The following is a 7,550-nucleotide window of genomic DNA, read 5'->3' on the forward strand; positions in this document are numbered from 1 at the left end:
AAAGTAAGCCCTTCTACTCCCCTGAGGGCTTGGAAAGATTCAGTCAATGGGGATTTAATTGGGGACCAATGTGTTCTCAGGACACCACATGCAAGTATACTAAAGAAAGAGGGATATGTGATAGACAAGAAAAGATCCTGATTCCTCAGGACTTAACGGAAGAAGTAATTAGTCATGTCCACAAGAGCACTCACTATGGTAGGGATGCTACACTACAATGGATACAAAAATATATCATTGGACCCAACATGTGGAGAACAATCCAAAAGGTAAAACATCAATGTGTGATCTGTACAAAGAATAAACCAAATGTAACTGAGCATCAGGTTAGTTGCTCACCACGTGCAGAGTCCAAGTAACAAGAGTGAGGTCTGATATAAAGAAAGTGGTTTATTCCAAAGCTAATTTGGGGAAGTGACACATGTGTCCTGCCATACTGTTTCACTTTTGGGGCAGAAAGCAGGCACTTTAAAAAGGCAAGGAGGAAATAATCAAAGTGAGGGGGCCATGCAAGCTCTGGTGCCTTATCCAGTAGGCAGTCAAGCTGGTAACTGCTGACACCTTCATGGACAGGCTGTTATCTCTTAAGGCCACCTCCTGATGGAGGGAGTTCCTTAGTGGGGACCCTTTGGTCTGTAAATTGATTATTAACTCTCCAGGAAACAGATGACCTTGCCCTGTAGGGAGTGTCTGATGAAGGAGAGGCTAAAAGGCTATATTTCCTTTTCTAAAGGGCTAGGTAGGAAGTAGGGAATCAGGGAAACAAATTAAATCATCCCTTAGAAAAAAGGGTTACTCCATAACAGAAAGACTGGTCCATCTCAGTCATAAAAGGAGTTCAACCCAGGAGATTAAGACCAGGTGAGGGGTCAGGGGCTGAGGCTCAAGCCTATAATCCAAGCACTGTGGGTGGCCAAGGTAGGAGGATCTTTTGATCCCAGGAGTTCAATACCAGCCTGGGCAACATAGCAAGACCCTATCTCTGAAAATCAGGAAGCAGAAGCAGATGAAGAAGAGTAAGGGGAGGAAAAGGAGGAGGAGGAAGAATAAGGAGGAGGAGGAGGAGGAGGAGGAAAAGAAGAAGAAGAGGAGGAGGAAGAAGAAGAAGAAGGAGGAGGAGGAGGAGAAGGAGAAGAAGAAAGAGAAGGAGAAGAAGGAGAAGAAGGAGGAGGAGAAGGAGGAGGAGGAAGATGAGGAAGGAGAGAAAGAGGAGGTAGAAGGAAAAGAAGACAGAAAAGTTTAAAAAAAAAAAAAAAAAAACCACCAGTGAGGACTGGCAAACGGATTTCACCATGATGCTGAAGGTTGCCAGAAACTTGAGGTATCTGCTACTATTGTGGATACTTTTGCAAGATAGGTAGAAGTCCTTCCTAATAGGACAGGAAAGGCTTTTGAAGTAGGCAAAACCTTATTAATATCAATCATTTCTAGGTTTGGACTGCCTTCCTCAATGCAAAGTGACAGTGGAGCAGCCTTCATTGCTAGAATGACACAGAAGTCTCTGGATCTCTGGGAGTACAATGGAAACTCCATTCTTCAAGGAGACCACTCAACAAGAAAGATAGAAAAGATGAACTACGCTCTAAAAAAAGCTCTGGCTAAAATTTGTCAGGAAACTAATTTGACCCGGGATAAGGCGCTGCTGGTTGCACTGCTTAGAGTGAGGGTAGCCCCCACAAAGTAGCTCCAATTGAGCCCTTATGAAAAACTTTATGAGATACCCTTCCTTCAAAATGAGCTTGACCTAGGGCCTTGGAGAGATGGAGGGTAAGAGAACTAGATCTCATCAAATATGTCCAATCCCCAGGTGCCACTTTAACTGCTATTCATAAGTTTGCCTCCAGCAGGTTGAGGTCTGTTATAGATGTGCCTCTTCATCATTTGACTCTAGGAGACTGGGTGGTGCTTAAATCTTGGAAGAACAAACATTCTGAGGATAAGCTGCATCCTGGGTATGTGGGGCCATATGAAGTGTGCCTGGTAACTCATTCCTCTGTTAAATTATAGGGAGTCACGCCTTGGATTCACCACTCTCGTGTCAAGGTGGTTCCGGTTCAGCAGATTGACCCTCTCCCCACAGCCATGCCATTAGAATGGGAACTGTGCTGAGGATTTCCATAAGGGCTAAGGCCACCCCAACATCTATTGGAAGCGTACCTCTGACACAGACTTCTCTCAGCCTCCTGTTTTTGTGAGCCTTTGGCTGCTCTTAGCTGCTTTTCAAAAGAAAGCCACAAGAGAAGACATGTATGCCTCTTAGATTCTTGATCTACTTGTTGCTTGCTTTGTCCAAAATTTCTATTAATTTGTGATTTGTGTGTGTGTTGCTACTTGAAAAAATTAAATCATTTCTTCATGATCATTAAGGCTCTTCATTCCCTCTGTTAAAATTATCCACCCCTCCTTCTTCTTAACAATATCCTTTCACTTGCTTTAACCATAGCATGGGAATGTTTCTATAATACAAATTTCCCAGTCTCTTGCCACTTTGGAGATTTTACTTAGTGTTGCATATGTGATCCAAGAACCTCCTCTGTACTTAATCTTGCTGATCTCCTAATTATCCCTGTGACCAATTTCTCTAGCATGCCAAATTTCATGATGACCTATGATAAAAAAAAACAAAAACAAAAACAAAACCATAGGTATAGCCTATCGAGTCAGATTGGCTGATGGAGAATTGTCAGTTCCCTGTTTTCCAGTAACAGTTCCCACAAAGACACACCTATGCTAACAGCTGAAAAACAATGCAAGCACAAAGAGGCCTATGCCCACATACACCAGATATTGGCTAACGGAAGGACTGAAATCATCCATTTACATAACAATATTTACTTTCTGCTTCCTGTTTCCTATCCTGCAGTCCAGAAGAGATGAATTAATGCATCCTCAAAGTACAGGTCTACACCATTATTTCAAGAATATATACACCATTATATTAAAGTACAGGTCTATATCATTATGTCAAGAATGTCTAAACCATTATGTCAAAGTACAGGTCTACACCATTATGTCAAGAAGGAATTGAGTATACCTTCAAGGACCACCCACTTCCCTACCAGTTTGTACGATAGATGACTCCTCCTGGACACCACCATAAACTGACCCCTGGCTTGACCAAGTCCTAAATGAAATTCCCAAAAACTTGAATTTTAACAACATGTTTAGTATTCTGTGTGCCCTCTTCAGGATATATCTTTACTTGCAGAACAAATGGCCAGTCTTGGACCTATGAATACCTTGACAGCTGTCATATAGGAGGTTTCTGTTTACTTGGGTACCTACTCATTTCTTTCTTTATCAATAATGTTAGTGATGCCAAGCATTGCACTAGTATCATAAAACTATATGCAAGGGCCAAGATTTATGTTAGATATCCTGCCCAGTAAATATTTGCCAGGCAGCTTATCACATGGGGCATGATATTTCTTCAGGTGAACTCTGTTAACTAGGTGGGGTGCCAGTTCATGAACACATGATTAGAAATCTTTCCAACACCCTGGCAAGGCTTGCCAATGAGACCACCTTAGCCATAGTGGCAAAACAGAGGTGCTAGATTCTTTGGTTAAAATAGTATAGATCATGGAGTGACTCTTGATTGTATACTGGCCAAGCAAGGATTTGTTTGTGTAGTAGCTAACACATCGTGTTGCATTTACATTAATACCACTGCAGAAGTTGAGACACATTTCGAGAAAATCAGACAAGAAGCCACCTGCCTTAACCAAGTATCTACCAAAGAACCAGGGTTCTTCTACTTCATAATCTTTTCAGTTGGCTTCCCCAGGATTTTGGATCATTTTTCTCACCTGTATTGCAACTTTTCCTGATTATTCATTTCCTCCTGTGTGTTATGAGAAAAATGTTCAATTTCTTAACTCTGTGATGTTGAAAATGTCTCTTTCCCAGAACCGGGTTGAAACAACTTCTGAAATGTAAGCCTGATACCAGGGAACTCCCACAGCAAAGTGCTAAACAATTTCATTTCTCTAACTAAGGTTGATGTTCCTGGTCAGCAGAAAGTACCTAGAATGGTCATCATCACAAGATTGAGGAATGATTAAAAGACAGGGGGCACTGAAGCATGCCCCAGGGTTAGAGAATTTGTTAACTAGCAAAATTTCTCCAGCTTGCTTTGCAACACAGTGAAGATAACAAGTAGAGAAGAAAATAGATTGTTAAAATTCCCAGGATTTGCAACAAAGTTGGCTGGCAGGTTGACACTAGTTGGAACCAACATGGCTGACTACAGTCTGCACAGAGTAGATTTACAGAGTAGATTTACTCATCCCATGAGGGACCTTTTGACACAGAGGGCTGAAAACTCCACCTCCAAATCATGCTAACGCTGCCACTTTTTGAACATGCAAGGCATAAAGAAGCATGCAGGGTCAACAGCACATGCCCAAGGGACTTCCTAAATGCCATTTCTTTCCAGACCCAAAGCCCCACCCTCAAAACGTCTCCCTAAAATTTATGTCGACAAGGACAGTAAGGGGAGACCAACTTGAGCGTTTCCTCCAGTCTCCTTGTCAGTCCACTCACAAAAACCTTTCTCGCTGCAAAACCCGGAATTTTGGTGTTTAGTTTTCTGTTGCTTATGGGCAAATGGATTCAGTTTAGTTTGATAACAATATGAGTATACATCATGCAGGTTCCTGACCATTCTGGGCTTTCCCTCTGGAGTTCATCAGTACTCTGCCTCAACAAGAGAGAGCATTGTTGTTTATAGTAGTTCTATTTTTAGATTTTTGAGGAATGTCTATATGGTTCTGCATAGTGGAATGATGATATGATCCAGCATCCCCTTGCTAGGTAAGTAACCAAAAGAAAGAAAATCAGTATATCAAAGAGATGTCTGCACTCCCATGTTTTTTTGCAGCACTATTAACAAAAGGCAAAATATGGTATTATCCTGAGTGTCCATCAATGGATGAATGGATAAAGAAAATGTGACATATATACATAATAGAATATTATTCTGCCATAAAAAAGAATGATATCCTGGTATTTGCAACAACAGGGATGGAACTTAAGGATCATATGTTAAGTGAAATAAGGCAGGCACAGAAAGAAAAATGTCATATGTTCCTACTCATAATGTGGGTGCAGTAGATTTGGAATGTTCCCACCACAAAGAAATGATAAACATTTGAGGTCATGGATATCCCAGTTGCTATGGATATCCCAGATGTGATCATTACACAGTGTATGTTTGTGTGAAAATATCACATATACCCCATATATATGTACAACTACAATTAGCTCATAAAAATTAAAAATTAAAAAAATTAAGAAAAAGAACAAGCATTACAATATTTTGAATGATCTTTCCTATAGTTACATTTTACAACATAGGTTCTTATCAAATCTTTTCAAATATAAATAGGAAATAAGACATCTTTTTTAAATGTATCACAAAATTACAGGTTTCTCATATAAAATGCTGATAGACTACATATAAATAAATATGGAATAACACAATATAAATATCTTGGAACCTTTCTTTTCCTACTTAACAACAGCTATAAAGTCTTTCTCTGTTAATAAAGCACCTCTTTAGCATCTGTGTATATCTACCAAGGGTTTAAACAAATTCTTCCAACCTTGGATTTCAGGTTGCTTACAGTATTTTGCTATTATAAATAACACTGCAATAAACATTTGTGCTAAATGTTTCCACACTCATCCTGTTTTTTCTTTTTAAGAAAAAATTTCTAGAGAAAAAAAATTCCATGTTAAAAGTTATGTAAATGTTATGAGTCTTAATACTGCCAAATTGCCTCGAGAGAGACTTGTGTTGATTGCTACTTCTCCCAGCGGTGCAGTACTTGAGTCCCTAATATCACACACCCGCCCAATCAGGCGCCTTGTCTTTGCCACTTTGGTAGATGAGAAATTCTCGTCTTCATATTAATTTGCATTTATTTTATTACTAGCAAGCATATATAAACATTTTTTCACATATGTATCAGTGATTTCTACTTATTTCTGCATTATTTATTCATGCCCTTAGTCCATTTTTTCTTAGAGATTATCTTTTTCTTTTTTCTTAGACATTATCTTTTTCTCATCTACTCATAAGGGAAACAGCTTTAATATATTAATATTAACCCTCAATTACATATGTTTTAAACATTTACCAGTGGGTCACTAACTGGGAGAAGAGGAGTACTTTGTGATATTTTGGTTAAGGTTTTTGTGTGCTCGAGTCTACTAATCTTTTTATGTAGCATCTGCCTTGATATCACAAGAGAAAGTTACTCTTCAACATACGTTATATAAACATTTATCAATAATTCATATTATGTTACTTTTATTATTTCATTTTCAATATTTAAATATTTAATCCATTATAGAGTTAATTTTGGTAAAAGTATCAAATAAGGATATGATGTGAATCTTTCCCCATATGTTTAGCCAATTACAATAACATGCTAAAGGTATCATCAGTTTTTGTTTCACTGACATGATTTTCCAACTTTATTATATAAAACTTGTTCTACTCAATGGAGTAATAAAAGATTGAGTAAAACGGGAGTATACCTTAATAGAAAGCTAACCATAGGAGAAATATCTCTAAATATGATACATAATTTAGTTTTTCTAAAACTTTGAGTGTTTGGCAATGTATATACAATTACTAAAAGCCTACGTTAGAATGAAATTAAATCATAAAATAAATTTTCAAAGGTATTTGTTATCACTCAGTTCTACTTTCTAGTTCTTTCAGTTTACTTGAAATGACTTTTATGAAGCAGAGGAAATTGATTGGGAAGAAAATTTGCCAGTGTTAAGCTTAAACAGCTAATTGAGTTTCAGACTTAAATGGTATCTTATTAACATCCTTGAAATATTAATAAGAAAAGTTGAACATCAAAAATCTTCTCTTGATAAAAGAGTTTTCATTGTTGCTATTAGTAACTATGCAAATTTGAATTAATGGAAACATTTTTAACTATTCTTGCAGAAAATTTTAGACACAAACAGAAGTAGAGAGACTAAAATAATAAGGGATATACTCACCACCCATCTTCAACAATTTTTAAACTCCTGGATAGGATTTGGTGTTTACCCTAAAACACAAAACCATCCTCACCTAAAAATTTTCTTAAATCCTTAAAATATTCATCATCAGTGTTCACAGATCCCCAATTATCTTCTTTCCACTATTTTTTAAATATTGCCTATTTGACTTGTGATTCAAGTAAGTACATATATTGTGGTTCACTGTTACATTTTGTCTCTTTGTAGGTTCTCCTTCAATATGCTGGGTTTTAATCTTTGCATTTTTTGTTGTTGATGTTGTTGAAGAAATTGGTTCTATTGCCATATGGAGTTTCTCCACAGCCTGAATTTTGTTGATTGCCTCTCCTTGATGAAATATAATACATTGATAAGATTCAGATTCTTGTGTGTGTGTGTGTGTATGTGTGTGTGTGTGTGTGTGTGTGTTTCTGAAGGGTGGGTAGCTCCACATTTCCTAAACCAGATCCAGAATTCATTCATCTCTCTAAAACCCCCAGTTTCTTTTAGTGGAAAATATTTCA

Source organism: Rhinopithecus roxellana, chromosome 11, assembly GCF_007565055.1.
Source record: "Rhinopithecus roxellana isolate Shanxi Qingling chromosome 11, ASM756505v1, whole genome shotgun sequence".
Lineage (NCBI taxonomy): Eukaryota > Metazoa > Chordata > Mammalia > Primates > Cercopithecidae > Rhinopithecus > Rhinopithecus roxellana.